Raw genomic sequence first — 24,603 nt, forward strand, 5'->3', positions numbered from 1 at the left:
CATATTTGAGTAGTAATGACTATTTATCAATAGAATATGGCGTGAAAATCCTGTCACTTGTAAAATAAAAAAAAATGATTAAAACTGGTATTAAGAATGTTATGAGGATGGAGCCTCGCCGCATAGCTTTGTTTAGAGTAATTTTTTTTTAGTCTACCCAAGAAAAAAATTGAAAATGTGCTTGAAAATATTATGTAAAAATTGAACAAAGGTGTGGAGCTGTCCGTATTTGAAGGATTATTACGAACACTAGGCAGTAACGTAATCAAAAGTAAGAAAAAACCAATTTTTTCATTTTTTATTTATACAATAAATATTTTTTAAGTAGCATTGATGGTTAAAATAAGTCTGTGGCGCTTGTGTAAAAATGTAAAATAATTTTGAACCTTGTCACTTGATATTTATAATTATAAAACTAAAATATTATTTCTCGTATACTCAGTACCTAACACATGTTTCAATGTTTGTCATGAGTTGTGAAGTGTCTTGTTAGTTTCGCTAAGAGCAACTATAGTAGGTACATTTGTTGCTGTGTCAGTGACTCAGTGTCATTACTATTTATAAACCAGTGTCGCTATAATATTTCAGTTGTTGAGCAGTATCTGGAGAATGGACATTTATAACATACATGTTAGAATTAATGACAACGAGCGTAGTCTCTTCCATGAACTCTATGTAAATATAATAAGTAATCATTCAAAGAATACTTTTTAACCTCAAGGGTTCTCTAACTCTTTGTACATCGCTATAGATATGCTTTTAGTATCGTAATGTATATTGTGTTTTAAATAGTAACAAGTAGCTATTAATGTTTGAGAACCCTTTGAAATAGCAGGAAGTGTCTACTGGAAATCTCTACTCAGTAATATCTCAAATACTTAGTGTACTAATCTATACATAACATATATATATTTAATATTGATTTTCTTTGTTGATGATGTCTTTTTGACCTCATATTCCTCTTCTTTGTATTATTTATTATTACGTATATATGCGCCTAGCATATAGTATTATTTTTACTTGACATTTGAATTAAAGAATTAAATTTTTAATTAATATTTTCAGTTATTTCAACTCCATAACAAAGCACGTATTTTTCACTTTTCCACTTGCCACGTGTGCGCTTGCTCGACGCGATGACTACTTCAATGTCGTGGACTGTCTTCAACTGTTGTCTGCAATCTGCAGATGATTTTCGATTTTATTGTATTTCAAAATATATTATGTTAAATTAATATTTTCTGTCATTTAGCTTAATTATTATTAACGACACTTTTAATCAAATTATGTAATACCAAACAATTGAAATTGTTACTTAAAATATTTATAATAAACCGACAGTACCTATCTGTAAGTATATAATAATACTACTTTATCATTATTTCATATACACTCTCGAGCAGAAAAATATTGAATAGCAACAAAATGAATAGGTAGTTTACTAACTTTGTTTTCAAGTATCCACTTGCATATCGCATAGTTGTAGTCCTATGTATTATCATATGTAATTATAAATTCAAATAATTTTGTCTCTTCTCTAGGATAAGGGGTGGTAGTCGTTGGTACGGTATGATACAAATGGTTAACCTTATGGATCGATTGCGTGTAAATTGTCTATTTGAATCGCTTGTGGCCTTGCTCTACATATTATACCATACTATTGTCGTATTTGCACCTGATAATATAATTATTTTTGGTTTCATTTGATGTAGGTAATTTCCTACAGTCTATTTCCGTATACATTTGTACTTTATATTTTTATTCACGAGACAGACTTAGAAATGTTTCAAACATGAAATATTAATTAATTAATTAATATTTGTGTACATTGGATCTATACATTATATACTGTACTCTATATAGTCTATACTTTAATATATATATAATATATATGTAACCATGTATGACAATAATAGTTTAAACAGTTTAAACATTTTTTTAATAGTATGTTTTTTTAGTTTTATCAATAAACATTCTAAACTAATGACGAGTATACAATTTAAAATAAAGTAGATGTATTGCAATTTGTTTTTGTAAATATTTTATTATTAATTGTATGAATCCTAATACAATAAATTGCAATAATAATGGAAAAATATTGAAAATTTGATATTCAAATAAAATAGCTTAATTACCGGCTGTTAAATTCTTATAATTATGAACGTCAAAAACTTAAAATATTTTAAATACAATTTTTACAAATTGTAATACTATATTATAATAGCATAAGACATATTTTAAGTTTATAATTTGTATTTACTTACTCAAATTTTGGTGATTTTTACGAATCTATATGGAGTTGACAAGCTTTTCTCCCTATGCTGAACTCTCATTATATTTCTTTACGCTGAAAATCTAAATTATTATTAAATTGTTAAAAAATATACAGTAAATAAATTGAGTTAATCCAACATTGTTTTTAGGAGGTCATATAATGAGAGTACTAGTAATTTATCTTTAAGTTTTAAACATATACATATCATCTTGTGTAAATATGTGACAAAAACAATAATGATAATTATGAAGGCAAATATATGTATATACATTTTTTATATATATTTGAAAAAGCTCACGTTGAATTTAATCAATGGAAGTACCTTTAAGATTATGAACAGAGCAAGAATGATGTTTAGTTCTACAATGACGTTTTTTAAAATAAGTTAGGTTATAGATTGGGTAAAATACAATAGTGTTGATGGTGAAGTGAGCGTTGCTATCGTGTGCCATCTCTACAAATCGATCGTCCAACATTTATACAATATGGCTTCTTAATGGCTGAAGACTTGATATTTTCACAAAATGTTTATAATATATGTGTATCAATATGTTATACCTCTTATCAATGTATACATATAGCAATTTTAAATTATTAATTTTTATTTATTTATGCAATATTGAAGACAAAATTATTTCAACTTTCCAATTTAAGAAAATACGTATAATTGTAGACATTACTCATAAGTTACTTATCTCCTTTGCTCAAATATTTTTTCATATGTTATAATTATTTATTCAGTAGGCTATCATGATGGATTTCCAGTTGCCCCTTTGATTTTTTTTTTCAGTGACTAGAACCAAGTAGAGATATTACATATTAAAAAATTGTGATGGTCCCCCAAACGTAATAATTGTAAATGTACGTATTAAGAAGCAAAACAATAACAAAGCGTAGTATTTAAAAATGAATTGGACTCCTCCCATCAAAAAAATCTTATTTTTTCTCATTATATTTAATATTGAATTAGCATTTTAACACGTTATTGATTATAGAATATAAGTCAATTATAGCAAAACGAGTTACATGATATATCGTTTATTAACTTGATATGTTCAAAAATATTAATTTATTAACACAGGTAATTATGTTTTTATAAATTTCACAAAATTAAAATTAACTAACTAAATTAATTTTTTTATTCATATTATACTCGTACACTTAATAATGACCATGCTAAATAGGTAATGTTAATTGATTAAAATGAACAACATACAAATATATGATTGCTATATATATATATATATTTTTTTTTTAGTGAAGCACGACGAATGTATGGGTTTTACAATGATGTGAGGGTATTTTTTAAATTCTAGTTTTGTGTCTATTATTAACATTTGAAGCGCTAAAAATCTTTTGATCATTAATTTCGAAGATCTTTTCTGTATCAAATTAAATTTGGTTGGTACGCTGAATTGTACTGATAAAGTTGAAAATTCTTAGTAGAAATAAAATTAAAAACTGAATGTTTACGGAATATTACTTTTTAAAACAAAACGTTGTTGTTTTGCTATAGGTAATTTAAAAATGAATATCCATATAAATACTTGAAATTTTCACCAAATATATTTTGAATAACATTTTAAAAGTTAAGAAGTTAAATACAAGGTTCTTCATATTCAATTGTTTATAAAGCTGTTAAAATATACCAAAAACACTAACACATATAGTCGCCACAATTGTTGAAGCCAGAAAAGCGTTTGAAGTACTATTTTCAATAAAATTCATCAAAATCGCAAAAAAATATAGAAACTTTTTTGAATTACTTGTATACGTATAAGTCATCATATTTTTAATTTCAATACATAAGGCTTGGAATTTATTTTAATTGATGTCTCATAAGAACCTACATATATTTCTCAATACAATTTTTGAAATAAAGTTTATAGTAAGTATATGTATCTACCTATAGGTACTTTTTATAAACATTTAAATTTAAATGTTAATGAAATTGTATATTTAAACATACAATTAACATTTTTTTATTTATTATAATTTCTGTACTATTTTAAGAGCATGCAGTTTTATATAATTAAAATGTGTTACAGTTAGTTTTTTTTTTGAAACCCAATATCACAGTTAAAGAATAAAATGAAAAATTTAAGCTATTTATTTACTAAAGATAAAATATGGACAATGGTTTTATAAAACCTGCTTGAACTAACCTAGATGAATTTAAAACTACAACTAGAGCTTCAAAACCTACCGCAGTTTTGCATAAAAAAGAAAAAAGGTCATTTATACATAACAGATGTTTAGTTTTGTTCAACATTTAATCGTATTAGTGATTATAATTCTGAGTTTGTAAACTCCATGTACATTCAATATTACCTAATGGGAACGATGCCAAAATGTGTTTAGTCAAAATACAAAAATTCCAAATGTAATAAACTAATAACAACCCTTTTTAATAGTAAAGCAATAAACTTTAATAAACATAAATTCTAGTTGGAACTAATTTTTGTATGTATGGGATTTTCTAAATGTTGTTACATAAAAAGACACTACAGTTTATGACATGAATTTACATTGTAAATTATTATTTATTATATTAGGTATGTTTATGCCGTTTATGGAAAGTAAAAATCAATGTTAAGTCTGGATACCTGTATTTTATTTTATCTTGATAAAACTGTTATAATTTTAAATGGAAATTAAATAATATAACAATATGATTCACAACAAAAAAATGTGATTTTTATTACACTGCCGACAAACCAATATTTATTTACACATTGAAATTGAAAACAAGATAAAAAGTTATCATTGTAATATTATCTAAAAATGCATTCAAGTAATATAAATGCTATACTACTATGATTCAATGTTTGAATTTTGAAATAGACATAGACTAATAACTTTAAAATATTTAACATGCATTTAATATGACTATTGACAAGACTTAGAATTGGCCACCCAACAACTAAATGGAAAAAGAAGATTCTCCAACATGCACTTTTTGTGGTGCTCAATATCAATATAAAACACATTTAATTTCACACACAATATTGAATATACCCAGGAAAGAAAAAAATTCTAAACTTCAGGAAACACTGGCCGAACCATTCAATCAATCTGTAATTTTCACCAATCTACTACTCAACAAGTTTTGGGTCATACAAATCATATAATATTATGTAAATTCATACACTCCACTGCCCACTGTCCACTGTTCACTGTCCACTGTTCCCGAAAGCTATGTTAAATAAAATTGAATATATATATATATATATATGTATATTTATAACTAACATTATAAATACAATTATACAAACATTAAAATAAAACAATGTTCAAAATAAATTCATATTTTTTTAAATTTCAGCTTAAGCAATTATATGGGGTAAGTAAATTAGAGAATTTAAAATGTACGAATTCTATCCAAAAGTAATGTAGCTAAAAATTTAGATGGTAATTCAAGATTTTATTTGTGCCAAAATGTTAAGTATAGCCACGATAGTAATGATATTGAAATAAACGCGTGTATAAACGTTTGACATAATTTAAAATTTATTTTGTTTCATAAAAAATTCTTGGTTATTTGGTTAAAAAAAAATACATTAATTTTAGTAATACTCGTAAAAACGAATAACAGACTTAACAGAAAACAAAAAAACATTTCTATTCCTAACTTTTGCAACAATCAGAACACTCGTTCTTACTAAAAAAAATATATTCCGGTGTAAACAATTGACGACTGAGCATTTTTTAGATGCTCCGCAAGGGAGCTTTAAAATATGAACATTAGTAAAATTCCCTCGCTCAATCTTTTTAAAACGTATTAGTGTGACCTTATGTGTTTGTACTTTTTTTTACATTTTTGAGAACAAACTTTTTTTTGAAAAATATTTTTTATTACAGCTTATATAAAATAAATGCATAAATGCATTGTTCGTGTATTTTTAATAATATAAATACATTTATATTAAGGAATATTAAACTAAAAAAAAAAACAATAAAACAATTACCTACCAACCTACCAACCTACATTTTTTCTCAACTACAGGTGTTATTTAATTTGTTGTTATACATTGCTTTTGCAGAATATATTATAGTAAACCTGCAAGCCTATATCGTGACTAAAACTCATTTATTCTTTTGATTGTAACTTAAAACAAAAATTCAATGCATTGAACACTATAACGTGGCCAATGAACATAAAACATGTTATGAATTTGGAAATGTTGTACCTAAGTTATATTATATAAGCTGTTCAAATATAATACCATGTGACCTGATTATATTTATACAAAACTTCAGCATTCTATTATACAATATTTTGTGTTATTATATTAGTTATTATACATAACAATTACATTTGTTTTTATTCTAAATACCAAATATATATTTCTTTCAAGTTAGGTTTATTATAAGGTAAAGGTTTATGACCAACGGTATGTGTGTCACGTTAGTACTAAATGTTGTGAATAAAATTGGTTTGAAACGAAAATAGTTAATATTTCATACCCGTATAATATTGAATAATAAATATATATTTCTAAAGCAACAGCTTATGACTTATACGAGCAATAAAACTCGAAATATGGATAACAATATCGTATAAAACGGAAACTTTAATTTGTCAGGATGGCGAACGGCACGATATACAGGGAGTGCGCTAGCACATTCGATGAAATATAGATCCTAAAAATCACTCATACAATATTCAAATTCTATACCATAATATCATACTTATGAACGCAGATTGAAATCACATCGCCCAAGACTGCAGCAGTGACGAATATGAGTTGTAAAAATAATGAGTTGCAAGAATGATGTAAATCGTCCATCATCATAATATTATATATATATTATTTGGAATATAAAATAATGATTTGTCATGTAATAATATAAATACATAATTTATATCTAATATAATGTTTATTACACGACACATTCTGTGTAGCGTGTACGTATAGTAATATCTTAGTGTGCGTATGTGTGAGCAAAGGTTTATACATATTATTTGATGGTGAAATAATAATATTATTATAGCGACGATGTGATTAGAGGGATGTGCTGCTTGGCAAACACCACTTGACGGCGAGAAGTGGTGCATACTTTTCGAAAACTCCACGTGGACACAATGATGTTACGTATATATACTCGCGAGAGATATATATGATATATGTACGACGTATTGATAGAGGGCCAATAAAAATTATCCCGTGAAAAAATAAAATTAGGCAGACCACGCCCCCACTATATACTGTACGAGCTATATACATATATATATATATATATAGCTAATAGCTATATAGAGAGAGAGATAGAGGAAGATAGTTGTAGAAAGAAAGAAGTAGAGAATCATCTTCGTCCACCACCGAAGCCATTGGCGTGTTTTTGATTGAAATAACATATATATATATATATATATATTTATATATAATAAAATATATAAAATACACACACACATTATACCCATAGCCACACGTACATGTGTGTGTGTGTGTGGAGCGCGTTAGCGGTACATCGGAGAGGGTGAGCGTTATGTGCCTTTCACTACGCTCCGCTTTGTCTGCCACACACGCGTGACATATATACTGCGCGGGTAACTTGCCGCTTGCGTGTTGATGACACGGAGATGGTGTCGTGTATAATGGGTAGGTAGCTGGTGTGTGTGTGTGTTTGTGTGTATATGGGCTACAAGGAGTAGGTAAGGGGTGGATGGTCCGGGACTGACTATATAATAGTGTATGGGTTCTAAACGAGGACGGGTAGGTATAGCGCTATGATGGCGCGCGGGAGTTGGTGGGAAAAAGCGCTATATACGTTTTGCGTGTATATAATATAATACATATATAATATGTATATATGTGAAACGCCTCTCATTCGCGGCACGTAACGAGGCCAAAAAGCGTCGGCGAACCGGGCAGAGCTCTATATGGAGTTGCTAGTGTGAGTGTGTGTGCGTGTGTGTGTGTGTGTGTGTGTGCGATCGTGTGGCGGTGGAGCTTTTGGACCGCGTCCCCGGGACTGGGGCAGTATCGATCTCGTTTCGCCGTCGTTCCTGTTTTTACGAACCCTTCTCGACCCATGCCGCACCCGAAAGCACGGCCGTCGTCGCGACCTATTCGCCGTGTTACCTCCCGTGGTGGACGTGGAACTCCGCGGTGGAGAAGCTTTACTACGCGCGCGCATATCTCTCTTCTCTCACTCACCCCCCCCCCCCCTCTCTGGTATCTTACCCACTACTCCCACCTACCCACCCCTGTTCTTCCCCAAACCCCTAACGCTCGCCTGCCGAACCCCCTGCTTCTTCCACCCGTCGTCGCACATATACTCACTACTTCTCGGTTTCTCGTTCACGGTGGCGGCGGTCTTTGCTTCGCTCATATATATATATAATAAATACATACAAATACATACATAATACATATATATTATGTATACTTGTACACTACAACATGCCGAATGAATGCTCGCGCGAGGAGAGTTTTAAGAACAAGGCAGCGATGCGTGTAGTTCGGAGTGGCTGCAGAGGCGAGGAGAGGCGGAAGCTGATGCTGCTGCTGCTTTGTGTCTGCCACTGCCGCCGTCACCTCTATTATATTATACAGTAAAATATATACACGATCCGGCCGTTACGAGCCATAGTCAGTGGCAGTGGGGATGGTGGAGGTGGTGGTGGTTTGCAAATAGGCCAAGTGAAAAGAAACGTCGCACAGCCCGGGCGCCTCTTCCAATCCCCAACCACCCACACCCGACGTTAGCCCATCGCTACCACCCTCCTCCCCAAAAATAATCCAAAACGTTTATGTGGCCTCACTCCGCCACCGTCGAGCCAACAGTATCTATACCCCCGTAGGTATAATACGCACATATAAGGCATAACACCGAGTGTACAACACCGCGCCACTATCCTGCGTTTATTCGGACACCTAAAATGCTAAAATTATAATATTATTCTATTATATAATATGCGTCGTAATTTGACAGGGATATGTTTACATTTTACCGTTTGAAATGTTAAGTTACACAATTTTCGTTTATATTTTACCGTCGATACATATTTCAGTGTACAGTGTAATGAGTCCGTAAATGTATTTATGAATATAACGACTGACTTGATGAGCAGTATAAAAGGGGCCTCTCAACCCTAGAGACCAGACCAACATTGTGAAAAATCACACTTGAAATATGAAAAAACAAATTTTTCGACAAACTCATTTATTGGTATACATAATAATCATGTAGCTACTTGATGAGTAAAGACGATCCTCCACTATGTGAGTCATGCAGTGTACTTTTAACCGTCAACCACATCATCACCGAATGTCAAAAATACAACCAGTATCGAAATCAATTTCACATATCCGAACAAATCTGTCAAGCACTTGGACCAAACCCACAGGATGTAAAAAACTTAATTTTATTCTTTAAAAAAAAACAGAATTGTACAATTTAATTTAATGTAGAAAATGTATACATAAAATACTAAAAATGTAACAAAAAAAAATTTCTTTTACTAATGGCCTAGTTGTCGATGTACTTTGATCAATAAAAAAATAAATAATAATAATAATAATCATGTTAGTAAGCCTTCAAAAGTAAAATTGCGTACTCCATAACATGTTTATTACGAGTATATTTACGATACTCTGCATATCTGTTAAATTTTTTGTAAATAATTATTTTATCACAATTAAATCGGTGTGTGATTTATATTATTTTTACTTCACACTTAGCGTTGGTGCTAAATGTTTATCAAAAAATACATTATTTCTAAATACTGGAAAAGTAAAATCACATAATAAATACACACGTGGTACACTGCAGGTACCAAATACAAACCGTATTGCATTATTATTACTACCAATTCATGTGGACGACATATAATTATGATGGAATATTATGCAATAAAACTTTTTTTGAATATAAAAAATAAATCGATGCATAAAGAAATATCCCAGATTTTAATATTTTATTTAAAAATAAGTACATATATATAAATCTTTTATTTAAAAAAATATTTTTATAAATATTACGTCTGCAAAAAATATTAATTATTATTTACGGATATATATACGGTCTAAACATGGTTAGAATATATGTATATCATATAATATAATTTATTTTTAAAGTATACGCCATAACTCTCGAAAGAAATTAAATAGGACGATGAAATATTTCAATGTGAAAAAAATTGGAGAAATGAAACCCCATCATAATACTTTCTTACTTCACTTGGTTTTAACTTTTGACTTTTAATGTTTGTGCAGAGTATATAGATATAAATACATATAATATATGCTCATATTATTCTTTTAAGATTTGTAAAAAACATTTTGTCTTTGCAAGAGTCACATAAGAAGTTAACTAGAATTATTTATAAAAAATAAAATATCATAAGTTTTGTAGTTAAATCGATTATTTCATTACTTTTTAACTAAAATAATAATATTAACTGTATGTATAAAATACGTTCTTCATAAAAACATGGATATTGTTGAAAATAACAATGAATATACTTCTACGTTAAATTAAGTTAAATTGGTTGTCCTATTAAGTAAAATAATATGCTAATAGTTAAAATATTATTTCTACATCATTAAGAAATTATAGATTGATTTAGTAAATTAAATAATTCTTCAAGCCACCAATAACATGCCTTACATGCAAATATCCGACCTCTATCGAACACATCATCACAGAATGTAATGATACGCAAGAAGTCTGACAAAAATACAAGATACCTGAGCACCTTCATGACGCACTCCCGACGAAGAATCCATACAAAATAAATTATTGTTTATGAAAAATATTTATCAGTACAATTTAGTTTAAAATAATTAAGTACTTATATGGCTATATGTTAAAAAGCCAAAGGGCACGCTATTGAGGCTTTCTTCTTTAATATATATATATTACATTTTATAAAAATTATAATAATAATTCAATTAGGTAACTGAATGATATATTATTTTTTTTTCACTTAAATATCCTTTTGCATTAAATCTGATTTTAGATTTTAAGCGGATTTATGAATGTATTGATTATACAATGATGTCTATTAAAAAAAAAAAGTTTGTCTTCATCGTCACCTTTAGGTATAGGTACGTATTCAGTTTTCAGCTTTGAGAGTAGATTTTAGTGGATCTGGTTTTTACTTAGTGATTGATAGAAGTAAAAAAATTCTCAGCTTTTTTCAAAATAATCTGGAAAAACAAAAATATTTATTTATGTAAATAAATACCTAACCTAACCAGTTTTTAATTAGCTGACAACTCGTGCTTTGAAAGATTTTGGTAGGTAATAAGTAGGAGAAGTAATGCTAACGCGGTTCCTTCTCTGGCTCTTGATACAAAAGGAAAAAAAAAAAAGGTAATTAGATAATAAATAAACATCACTCCAATTATATCGATTTAAAAAAAAAAAATTTAATTTAAAAAGATAATCACTGATTTATTCAGGTATAATGCATTGTGTAGGTACTACACGTAGAATATAATATAACCACGGATGACGGATCATCTTTTACATATCACCATTGATTATAAGTACTTTTGTGTATTGCATATATTGTAATACGTTATTTATTCCGAACGTTGTAACTATTGTTCCAATAACCAATACATACATGGTGATTGACAGGTCTTTAAGCTTTAGACTATTATCAATATATCTACCTTTAAGGCTTTAACAACTGTTTGTACAAAGATCGAGATGAAAATTGGGTTTTCTGTTTTAGTCCAACACATATATTGAATCTTAGTTAAGTAAATATTGACTTTCAAACTACTCTAATGGTGTTCTTATCCATACAAAACATACCGTAAAGTTCAATTTAAGCCGTTTGGGGCTTGAGTTTAGCCGATGTATCATTTAGAAATAACAATAACGTCTTACAAAACTGTTTTCTTCGTTCATCTCAGATAGGATAACTTTATAATACTATAATTATAAAGTATATATATATATATATATTTTTTTTTTAGGGTTAAGGCTTCGACAACTGAGGTCATTAGCCTGGGGGAACTGTAGGGGAAGGTACTGTAGGTTTTAAACACGTGGGTATTTTGGCAGAATTTTTAATGGGCACCCGTAGGTTTCTGCCATGCCCGATTGGGGGGCGGCGGCCTCTCTCTCCAGACACCGCGAAATGCCCAAAGAGCGATGCCGCCCGTGACCGAGGTTCGAACCGGCGACTGCGTGCATGGCAACAGACGCCTTAGTCCGCTCGGCCACTCCACCTCCCAAAAAGTATATTTTATATTTGTTTAAGTATACAATTATTTTTTATTTAATACAATACATATAGGTACAATGGTACAAAGTGTAAGGCACCATCATAGACGTAGACAGATAAAATAAACCATTTTACCACAAAAAATATTTTATAAATAAATGTGTACACGCATAAAAATGAAATATTGTATAGGTACTTATTACAGTATTGCGTCTATTTTATGATTTTTTTTTCAGACAATAGCAAATGATAATTAATATCCGACTGCTGACATATATCGTATAATTACATTATATGAGTATAATTTGTTTACTACTGCACAAATACATTGTAATTTAATAAATATCTACCAATAAACATTTTCAAGTTATAAAGTTATGTAGTGATATTAGTTTTGTTCATGGTTTTTAAAAGGATTCTTAATGAAAGTTAAAGAGTTTGAACTTTTGAAAGAATTTAGAAAATCAATTTTTGGTAGGTAACTTATTTTAAAAGTGATTATAGATGATCGAATTTAAGTCTGAAGAATATTTTATACTTAAATTATACATTATCTCACCGCACATCTGATGGTATTTATAGTTTTTCTTAAACCTCTTTAATTTAAAACCTTTAAAATGTATTGACTACATATATTTTTGAATTATACAATATAATATTATATAATAATATTATTAATAATATTATTATTACAATAATATTGTATAATATTACAATACCTACACATCCATTATAAATTATTCGAAATAACACCATAAGATATTTATGGTGATATTTATTGTGTTGATCTATATATATGCTTAAAGTACTTACATTAGTTCATAATTAAATGATACAATTTAATTATTATCAATCTTTTATCAAATTATATAGTCTAGTAATGCGTTATTATACATAGTACTAAATGTTTTTAATTTCAAATAGATTCTTCAATAACATTCATTTTAAGGTTTAATTACCTACCACCAGGGGCGGATGGGCAATTTTTTCGGCTCGGGAAATATGGATCAAATCGGCCCTGCACCGCAAATGCAACCCCCCCCCCCCCCCACCACCATCTGAAAAAAAAATGGTCATCATCTTAAATTTCAAAATTTGTTTAATGTCACCCGTAAATATAAGTAAATATGTTAGGTACCTACCTATCATTAATGCTATAATGTTTTGGGCGAGTCAGATAAGGTTAACCTGTTCAGACTGTTCTAACTTGAACCTGAAGTTTAATCTTATTTTAATTTTTAAATATATTTATACAGAAAATATCATTTAATATTTTGTAACTAATAGACATTCAATTTAAACTTTCATAATGTTCTAATCCTTTTATATAGGTAAATACTAAATACATTTTATTGTTTCTTCAACTGTTCATAATATACCTATTACTTTGTCAGTTGTCTTATACAGTAAGAATAAAAAAAAAATAGACAGTTTTAATTTGCTCTTGTTTTTCAAAAGTTTAATTACTTGGTCAGAATCTAAATTATTTAAAATATCTTTATTTATATTCGTTCATAGTATTTCTCAAGCGAGTTTTAATTATTTTTAAAATTTAAAATGAGCGTTCGCAAACCACCTAGCTTATAAATAAATATTAAAGCAAATAAATTCAGTGCAATGTATGGTAAATATATAACATTTAAGTTAAAACAATAGAAATATTATTTAAAGCATTACCTGGGTCGAAGGAAATGTAAGTAGATACTTATACCCTAATGCAAGTTGATAATATATACATCACTGTAAAGCTTATATTTCATCAATATACATTAAAGCAGCAAACAGCACACTTTTTGCACACTTTTTCATTACAAGAATTTTTGAAAATATTTAGATCATTTTTTTGAATATAATTTTTTTTTTTGTAATTATATTATAATAATAATTATAGCGGCCTTGCCAGCCGTCACAAGAACCGGGGCCCATTGGAAAGATTCCCGATTTCCCGATAAGCCAATCCGCCCGTGAATTTTCCACTATAATAATGTTAGTAGGTATTCAGCAAGCTTCTGAAGTTTCATCAGTTCTATCTCCTCCCTTCTATATATTGATATATAAAAAACGTTAATTTTTTTATTGCCACTAATTATTTTTAATTTTTTTAAGTACTTGTTAAAATCCATTAAAAAGACGCGTTGATTATTATTTTACGGTTATTCGATTAAATACATCATAGACGACTCTTCAAAACATTTGGATTCTGAAACCGTCATGGTTGAAAAATTAGCTTTCAGAGATGTACTATTCATGTAAAATGTTTGCTGTTTAGTGTTAGATATAAAATTCTGTTTTTAGTTCTCAGTTGTTTTTGTAAGAAAGGTACAAAGTCATAGCCCATATAGGGTTGTATGTAAATACATGTATATCTCATCGTCAGACCATTTAAGGGTAAAACCACAACTTCAAAACCGTGTTAAATCTTATAAAAAGTACATACCTTTTTCTTTTTTTTTTTAAATGTTACATCGAACAAAGTTTCCGGCAACACTAAAAGAACCTATTGATCTTCTTTGGCAGCGAGACCTGGTCTTGTCGTTTTCCTACGGTATTTTCCCGGAAATCAAAGGGGAGAGAACACGCTTAAATTTATAGCACAGATTGGTATCCCCCAATAATAACGAGCTCGATAAATTTTCATGGTTCATTTGAGAGTAACTGGTAACTGCATCAAACGGATAACTGTATCAAATAATAACGAACGAGTATTACTTTTTGAAATGAGCCATTATATTATATTATTAGATCAAATGCGTATTACCCGATTTAGAGGTAAGTATATATATAGTAGCAAGTATTATATTCGTGCAGCTTTAAAAAACAATTTAGTGAGAGAGACAAAAATTCCATTTCGAAATTGATTAACATTCGCAGTAGTATTAACTATTATTATTTATTTATTACAGTTGTCAAAATAAATAAGTATTTTTAAACAAAAAGAAGAATCTGAAATGTTTCATAATTGCGTTAAGACAATAACACATTAATTCAATATATATCTTATGGTAATTTTTTAACTTAATAATGTATTTATGTCTTATGAAATAGATACCTGCTAATATTAATTTACTATATAGTTTACTGGTGTGTTGATAATGATAAATTACATGAGCTTCATCAATACGATTAAATTTAATTATTTTGAGTAATAATGATAATTAACCGTGATAATATCTACACTGTAAGTCTATAACTACAACAATACATAAGCTCAATAATATGAATTAAATTCATTGTGACGGTACTATAATAATTATAGGAGTAAGGTTTTTTTTTTAATAACTCTATATATTTGTTACATGTATGTTAACGGTAAAAGTTTTCCGTTTAGCTACTCTATATTCGCATAATAAATTGTATGGCGGTATAATAGTTTTTTAACACCAAAACTTTATTTTATCAACACACGCAAAACGCACTCATATCCATTATTCATAATGTTAACTTTTCGGAAAATCTTAAGATATAATTTCTTTGACAATCAAAAGATTGTCGCGTGAATGATTGATGTATATTATGCATTATTTATTTTTATGTAATTTCCTTGGGACGTATAGAAAAAATATTAGCTGGAATATCCAAACAGCAGAGAGATTAATTAAACTATTTAAATTTAATAGACCTTATAATGAGAAATATTTTCTTGCGAGGCTCACAAACATTATATCGTGGTGTATACACTTTGGCTCTTTGACCATTATACAAACAATTTGACGCATATTTGAAATATTTCTAAAAATATGTATTTTAATATCATTCGACAACAGTTTTTGTATCTAATAAATTTCAGTTTTTTAAATAACAAACTCATCATTTTTATACAGCTTAATAATTTGATATTTTAAAATTTTTATTTTTATTCTGACTTTCAAGGGCTTTTGTGCATTTTCAAAAAGGTTCTCTGGTATCTGTTTCCTATTGTGTATTTTAGTACTTTAAAATGGAATCTTTTTATTTTAACTTCAGTATAAAAATCGGAATTTTAAAAATATATGACATAATATAATGGATAGCTAAGTGTTACTGATCCTTGAATCATGTAGGAGTTACATGTATTTACACAAGTGTAAAAAACAAATTTTTACTTTTTTCAAACGATCAAAATAATTTTACTCTGAAAAGTCAATTTTAAAATATAGTTTTTAATTAATATTAACATAATATTATGTAACATGCCCCACATTATAAGTTTAGATTCAATACGGTTATATTTTTGTTCAATTCTATTTATGACATTTTTCGTTATTCTCTATTATAGTATGCAGCAGACGTACGTATAAAACACAGAAATATATTGATATATACACAATTATATACACAAGTATAATAGTAGTATAACCTATTACCTAAATGGACATTTTAAATTCTGCATGTAACGAGTTTTGTGAACTAAACAGAAGGGATTTTCAATTTGTATTTGTATTTATATAATTGGTTTTTAACTACTTAGTCTATTTTTCCAACCATAACGAGAATTAAATCCTTTTAAGTGAGGATTTCGTAAATACAACTTTAGTACCTAGCTATGTGAATAGCAAATAAGTTGCTATTACAGCGTTACCTACTGGTACAACACATTATATTCAATTTGAATTAAAACCAACTCGTAATCAACCGTATGATATTTCCGGAAAAAAGATCCATAAATCTGTTGCATATTATTCAACTAATTATATAAAATAACAATTATACTAACTAGAAACATCAAAAGACCAGGTAAACATTTTTCTCCGTGTTATTGCACTCGTATAATATAATAAAACACTAAAAATCTTCTCTCCGTATTTCACTTATAATGATTAGGTACATTTTAAAAATAAACTATTGCTACCTATTATTATTTATTTCAATGTTATAGAGAATAATATTATATGTGTTTTATTAGAAAATGTTATTAATATTTCGATTTTTAAGAAAGCAGTTACCTATAGTATTTTATTTTTATTTTTTTTGACATCTGCTTATACTTATTATATAGGTACTTACTTTTTTTATAAATTAGAAGCATAGACAAAGCTTCTATGGACAATACACATAAATTTAATTATATTGGACTTGTGTAAGGTGTATAAAACATTATACTGTGGTGCCTTTTTAAGAATTACATTACCTATTTTATTAGTAAGAACTAGGTAGGTATAGTATAGCATTGCGTATATTATACAATAATATTAGCTTATCTATATCTATTATATTGTACAATACAGATTGATTTCACTAATTACAATTATTATTAAATACTGCCGAAGCCATCGCCATAATATCAGCTCTTAAACATATTGAAAACTATCCTCAACAAAACTTCAATATATTCACAGACTCCCTAAGCTCCATCAATAGCATCCAAAATATATTCCAAACCAACGACATTGCCGCCAACATTATAAATCAAATCGATTATCTAAAAAACCAAAACAAGAACGTCCAGATAATTTGGACACCAGGACATTGCAAAATTCACGGAAATGAATTAGCCGATCATCACGCAAAAGAAGCCATAGTATCCGAAACTTCCAAACAAAAAAGTAACACAATATTAGAAACAAAAAAACACATAAAAATAATCACTCAAAATATATGGCAAAATCACTGGTCAAACCAAAACAACAAATTACGTGAAATAAAACACAACATAAATCCCTGGCTGCAATACAAAATTTCAAGAAAAACCGAAATAATAATAAACCGACTCAGAATCGGACACACCCACCTCACACATGGACACCTCATGAAGAACCAACCACCGTCAGAATGCACCACATGTGGAGTAAACCTCTCAGTAAAACACTTGATGACAGAATGCCGATCAAATGAAGAAGAAAGAGAAAAACTAGATATATCGACCAACTTATACGAATCAATTGGACCCGACTGTCAACCCGAAAAAATCATGTCATTCCTCAGGATAACCAAAATATTTAATACATTTAATTAGAATAAATATAGTTTTAAGAATAGTATAATGTAAATTACGAATCTATAAAGATCAATAAAAAAAAAAAAATAAAAATATTAAATAATAAGCTAGAACTATTATTGTTAAATAAACATTATTTTATAGCTATGTTTTAATTAACTAATAAAATGTAGACGAACATAAAACTATATATTATAGTACTTATTTTACTATGCACTATATTTAATAATTATATAGTTATGATATGATATAATATACTCAATATATAACTTCATATTATTATAATGATTGTTACAATGGTTGTGAATTTTGAAGTATTTGAATTGCCCAACAAAATATATTGGTGTTACTTATTTCATTTATCACCAAAGTCTCAATATTGTTTTAAAGTAAATGTTAAATTTATTAGAATGGTTAAGCTATACGTTTTGTATTACTGTAAATAAACCATATGCTCATGAGTTATGACCCACCCATCTCTACTTTACAAAGCACGTACCTACTCATAATTCACAACGTCGTATTGATATGACAGCTTCTAGTTGTGATACGAAGACACAATTATTGTACCTATACCTATAGTCGGTAGCTATTTAGCTATATTGCCTATGTACGAATGAAAAATGGCTTTAATACGATTTCAATTGAAAAGTTCAATTATCCGCTACCATCCACTCTCTATCGATAAAATGATTCGGATCGCGGTTACAAATGAACAAATGAATAAAACAACCAAATACCAATACAAACATGTATAGACTACAGATGAGCGTAACAGAAATATCTAACAATTGCCATTAAATAACTTTAGTTTTTACCAATATTACTATTTTTTTTTTATGTATATAAAAATCAATATTCGGTGAAAATGTATGAATTTAATAATAATGGAAGTAATTAAAATATGTAAGCGTAGTTTGGTAATTCTATAATATTCTGTTAAAGCTTACAGGAATTGTCAAATTAAACTAGCATTAAAATCAGGTCATATGTTCGAATAGTAATTGATTATTCCGTAGAATTTTAAAATATTAATTTTAGTTGAAAAATGTATATATTGATTATCGATTGACATAGTTTTAGATACCTACAGTTAGTTTTCAAATAGTGTTTATTATTACAATGACTTTATTGCAAAAATACGTACATAATACTAATTTTAAAATTTTAAAAACGTAGGTACCTATATTTTCATTTTATTTTATTTAAATATCTATAATTGTAAAATATTTAAATTGTATAAAGTTACTTCATAATTAAATTTGAATGAATAACTCGTTTTTAAAAAGGAAACGCAGAAATAATATTAGTGCAATTCAATAAATTGAAATACAGGCCATAGGCGTGTATAGCTATTAGCTGGTAACGAGGGCAACCATAGAGTTTTATAGAAGGATGATGTCTCCGGCAACCTGGCAAAAAAAAAATAAACGATGTGTTGGGTGCTATTCTCTTGCTTATACTATATATAGTTACTAAACACTATACGGTGTAGCTACTTAACAAATTAGTTTATCTACTTTCCGTTGCTGAAGAATTTTTAACAGCAGGCGTTCTCGGTATAGATATATGTATTATAGATGTATATAATTGATACAGAAAATAGGGTTTTGGTTTGTATTATTTAATAAATAATAAAATTATGAACGTAAAAATTGGGCAATTTTATTTCATTCGAAACAATATTATAAATTCAGTGCCGTAATAAAGGTGGAAGGGGGGGGGGGTATTTCCCATTACCCCCGGTAATGGGAAATTTTCTCCACGGGATGTCACAGTTTTTTAAAACCACAGGGCGCACTGCTCAATATAAGAGATTAAAACTTAAAATAAAATCAACTATCTTATGAATTATGTTCGTTATTCTATAGATACTATATGTTTGTACAATAATTAATAGCTAAATTGGCTTGCGCTTTACATATTTGAATATTTCTATACTACATTAATATTAGATACTATTATAGTAATATAATGACTATAAGCATTATAATTATACTATAATTTATATTTTATGGTGCAAGTTATCACAGGTGTACCTATGTATATAGTATATTATGTTATAATATTATATGTCATATGACATCAATCAATTTTGTCCAAAGACCCGTTGTACCCATGATGATATTTCGTATGGAAATACTAATTATTATAAATCGTCAACAAATAAATAACATAATCAATCTATAATAGTATAATATGAAATTATGTTTACTTTTCTCGTTGTTATGTAAAAGAATATAATTTTCCAGAATAGGATTAACCCCACATACAATCATCCCTGTGTAAGCCTTAAGAGGGGGGCGCTTAAAAATATACGTCCCCGGGCACCTTGATATGGCTTAACGCAGTTCTATAATTATTATTTATTATTATTTGTAGTTTTTGGTGTAGGAAAATACAACTTTACACAGGTACTATCTGCAACTTGAACGTATCGATATGCGGTTATCTGACTTGTATTTTAATAACGAAATCCCCAATCTTACCGATACGCGATTTGTACTTATAAATTGTATTGGTACGCACGAATTATTATGTAGAACCTACGTATACTATTTTATACACATAATATGCGGTATATCATAATAACGTGCATAATATTGTACCAATGATATTACTACTGCAGCCACGTACGGGAATGTTACTATAGTAGTTGTACAACAGACTGTTTATCGACTCAACCAGTGTCTATGTACATGTGCATCTGTGCATGATATTTGTTGAACATTGCTGCAATGTACTATAACACTGCACAATGCACATAATACGTATACTGCGAATAATACCATTGTACACGTCACAATATTATACATTGTGTGGTGCTGTATTTTATATATTCTACGTGTATAACATCACACTCACGAGAAATGCGAAAAATTTTATTTCAGCTGTTTTAATCACACCTAATAATAATATTATATGTGTATACTTGCATTCGATTGATTTACTTTTTCCAATTACGACGAAATTATACAATGCTTCCTGGTCGGTTTTATAATATTATCATTACTGTCGTGAGCATTATAAAATTGATTAAATATCCATCGATATGATAATAATAATGTCATGCGATTTGCCATGAACTTATTGCAACGCACGAGCCACCTGCAACGGCTGCAACCGCAGCAGATAGGTTGATAATCGATATATTGTGGCATTGGTCCGATTGCCGATGGAGACATCACCGGAATAACTTGCAGTGTTTTCCTTAGGTATACCACTAACTGTATTATTTATTTATATTGATTGACATCGCGAAGGGTAGACGTACGGCGAGTTTCTTAATCTTAACATACAATATAATAGAGTTAAATTAATTAAATTAATTAAAAACATGTTTTTAGTTTGGTGACAGGATCAACATTTTATAAAATTCATTATCAGTAAATTAATTAATTACACGACTTGGAAAAGTGACATAATGATAATGCACTATATAATTTACATTCCTGGTGCTAAAGAGATCACGAAAGCTGGATTTATTTCTTACAACAAAATCAGTGGCTAAAATCACAACCAGTTGGAGATAAGAACTCGGGGCAGTTAATCATAGCGTTTATTAATTTTTTTTTTTTTTTTTAATTTTAAATGAGCCTCAACAACAAAGGTTATTGGCCTGTTTATTAATTTGTACGCGTACAATACTTCAAAATACTTTCGGCTATATAGTATTAATTTACCAACCGCGACCAATTCGGTTTGCAATATCGGAGGTATGCGTATACCTTATAAAGCTCATTTTATAATCAGACGGGTTCCAGACCACAGAACCAAATTCCTAAATTTACCTAACCAATACACAGTAAAGTACAATAAACAAGAATCTAGAAATTTAACACATTTTTCTGTTATATAATATCCTAATCGCGGAGAAATAATCTCAAATACCACATTCGTATTTGTATTTGATTTATATATTTATTTGTACAGTTTATTACGACGTGATTACATACCATATGCCTTGCGAGTTGCGATCAATATTATTAAGTCGATTAAATATCCGGTGATATAATAATATTATTATCGTCGGCCGTCGCAAATGTAATTTGTCGTGAACTGCAGCAACGAACGTTAGAACGATTTTTTTTTTATTATTATTAAAATGTAACGCAAATCAATCCATAAAATAAATATCATTATGATTACAAAAATAGTTAATATTTCAAAAGGCGTAAGTGGGCATGAGCCGTTAATACGAGGTTACCCATATTTTGTATTAACTCATGAAATCATATTTTATTTATCAGGTGCCTAATATTTAATACATCGCTGTTCCAGTTTTGTTTTATCGGTTATATCGTAACTAGTAGGTAGTTCATCGTTTTTTATTTAATGGTTCACGTTGGAGATTAATCGGTAGAAAGATATACGGTGAAGATTCACGTGCTCATCCGGGTTTATCTGTCTGTATTAGACGTCTTTGGTGCCGTGTTAGCGAACGAAACGAAAACACTCCTGGGAAATAATTATTTAGCACGCAAGCAGACGTGGCGTTTATTTATAGTTATCGTCTCGACGAAACGAGACGTAAGCTGTCATAATAGCCGTCTAATATCGTTATTTATTAACTAATATGATATTATACGTTTAAAATTGCTAGTGGATAAATGTTATTTATAACCGTTATCGGTAATAATAATGGTGACAATATTGCTACACTTATTATATTGTTTTGTACAAAATGTTGTTCTGCTCGCTATTCCCATACTGCACCACAACAAATTTGACGTGATCTACACCTTAATTTTTCGTAAATTGTCCACGTTGAACTGTTAAAGTATTAATGTGTTGCAGATATGTAATCATTGTATACCATCACAAAAACGCAATTTTAAAAAAAACACACACAACTTTTTAACGACGTGTTATGAAAAAATACAAAATGCAACATTACAACAAAAAGACTGAATCGCACATATGGCCAAGTAGCGTATATTATGTAAAAGTCCCAATCCCCATAAAATATTATCTTACAGAATATATATTATTTTTTTTGTTTTTCGAAGAATTTGTAATGTTGTTCCTACTTGGAATGTATATAATTATATATTTCTATTTACTGCGCACTTGCATTTTCAAAATATTGCACACAAAAACAGCTAACATTGGTGGGGAGGAGGTGATGTGATGTGCAAGCTGACGACTACAGAAACGCTGCCTGCTGTCGTATAATACATTATAATATATTATATATAATACGTGTCAGATCTAGGACAGAGTTAATCATAAACATATTTTCGTAAAAAAACAGCGATGTAACGTCTTCTCTCACGTAATAAATCAAAAACACGAAAAGTAATTCGTCAAATATTTAGTTTCGAATAAAAATCATATTTTTTTTTTATTCATTTATTGCACGTATTATAAAATTAAGTCATGAAATAAAATAATTTTTGGTATACGTTTTCTGTAGTTCTGACCGTCATAATTACTATCGATATCAGAAATTATCGATATAGAATCTGTTTAGAATTTTGTGCGTATTAGGAATCATTCCGTGCAACTTTCATACTTTTTATTTAAACTGCTGTTAATAAGACGAAATATTGACGTTCGTTAAGTTACTACCTGCAAGCCACTACAAAACATCGAATTATATAAACGACTTACGTCACCATAATATTTTCCGATGTATTAATACAGCACCATTACTAGTTAATCCCTTGCCTACCTGAAAACCTATTTTCAAACCTTCTTAGTTGTGCTAAAAATTTTAAACTAGTACCAGACGATAGGAAACATGACGAGCTAATGTCCTAATATTTGGAAAAAAGAGATTTCTAAAATGCATTAAAACGTAAGATGCAAAACGAGGAATTTCGAACCAAAAAAAAAAAAAAAAAATGTAGGAATAGATCGATTAAATATACGACAAATTTGACCAATGCATCTTTTTACGAATATCGTAATTTTTGACGAACGGTAATTTTTCATTAACTATCCAAATATACAGATGCTATAAGCGTTTTAAACTCAAAATAGGTATCATAATATTATATAGTTACTTTAAACAAAGGCTCCCGGCAACAAACCGAGTTGTCTAACATTATGACAGTAATAATATGATATAAGCCATAAGGACGACGACGGGCGGCGGTTTATCATTCCTTCTCTTCTCGTCTCGTTTGACATATTATTATAATTATTATTATTATTGCTATTATTATCTACCAACCTGCCAACTAACCGGGATGGGTATTGTATACTTACTGTATAGTACTA

General features: G+C 29.0%; 1 long non-coding RNA gene across 1 annotated transcript in view; it reads right to left on the reverse strand.

The window, feature by feature from the left end:
• Positions 1 to 215: 215 nt before the first annotated feature.
• LOC149055936 (uncharacterized) overlaps positions 216 to 24,603 on the reverse strand; it is a 31,135-nt gene continuing 6,747 nt past the window's right edge. Inside the window, exons 2-4 of the long non-coding RNA XR_016191718.1 lie at positions 11,320 to 11,433; positions 2,265 to 2,355; positions 216 to 1,182 (exon numbers count right to left, since the gene is read on the reverse strand). This is a non-coding gene — a long non-coding RNA (uncharacterized LOC149055936). The remainder of the gene's footprint in view (positions 1,183 to 2,264; positions 2,356 to 11,319; positions 11,434 to 24,603) is intronic.

Source organism: Diuraphis noxia, unplaced genomic scaffold, assembly GCF_037042655.1.
Source record: "Diuraphis noxia isolate RWA-SAM2 unplaced genomic scaffold, SU_Dnox_SAM2 contig0004, whole genome shotgun sequence".
In the NCBI taxonomy this organism is placed as follows: domain Eukaryota; kingdom Metazoa; phylum Arthropoda; class Insecta; order Hemiptera; family Aphididae; genus Diuraphis; species Diuraphis noxia.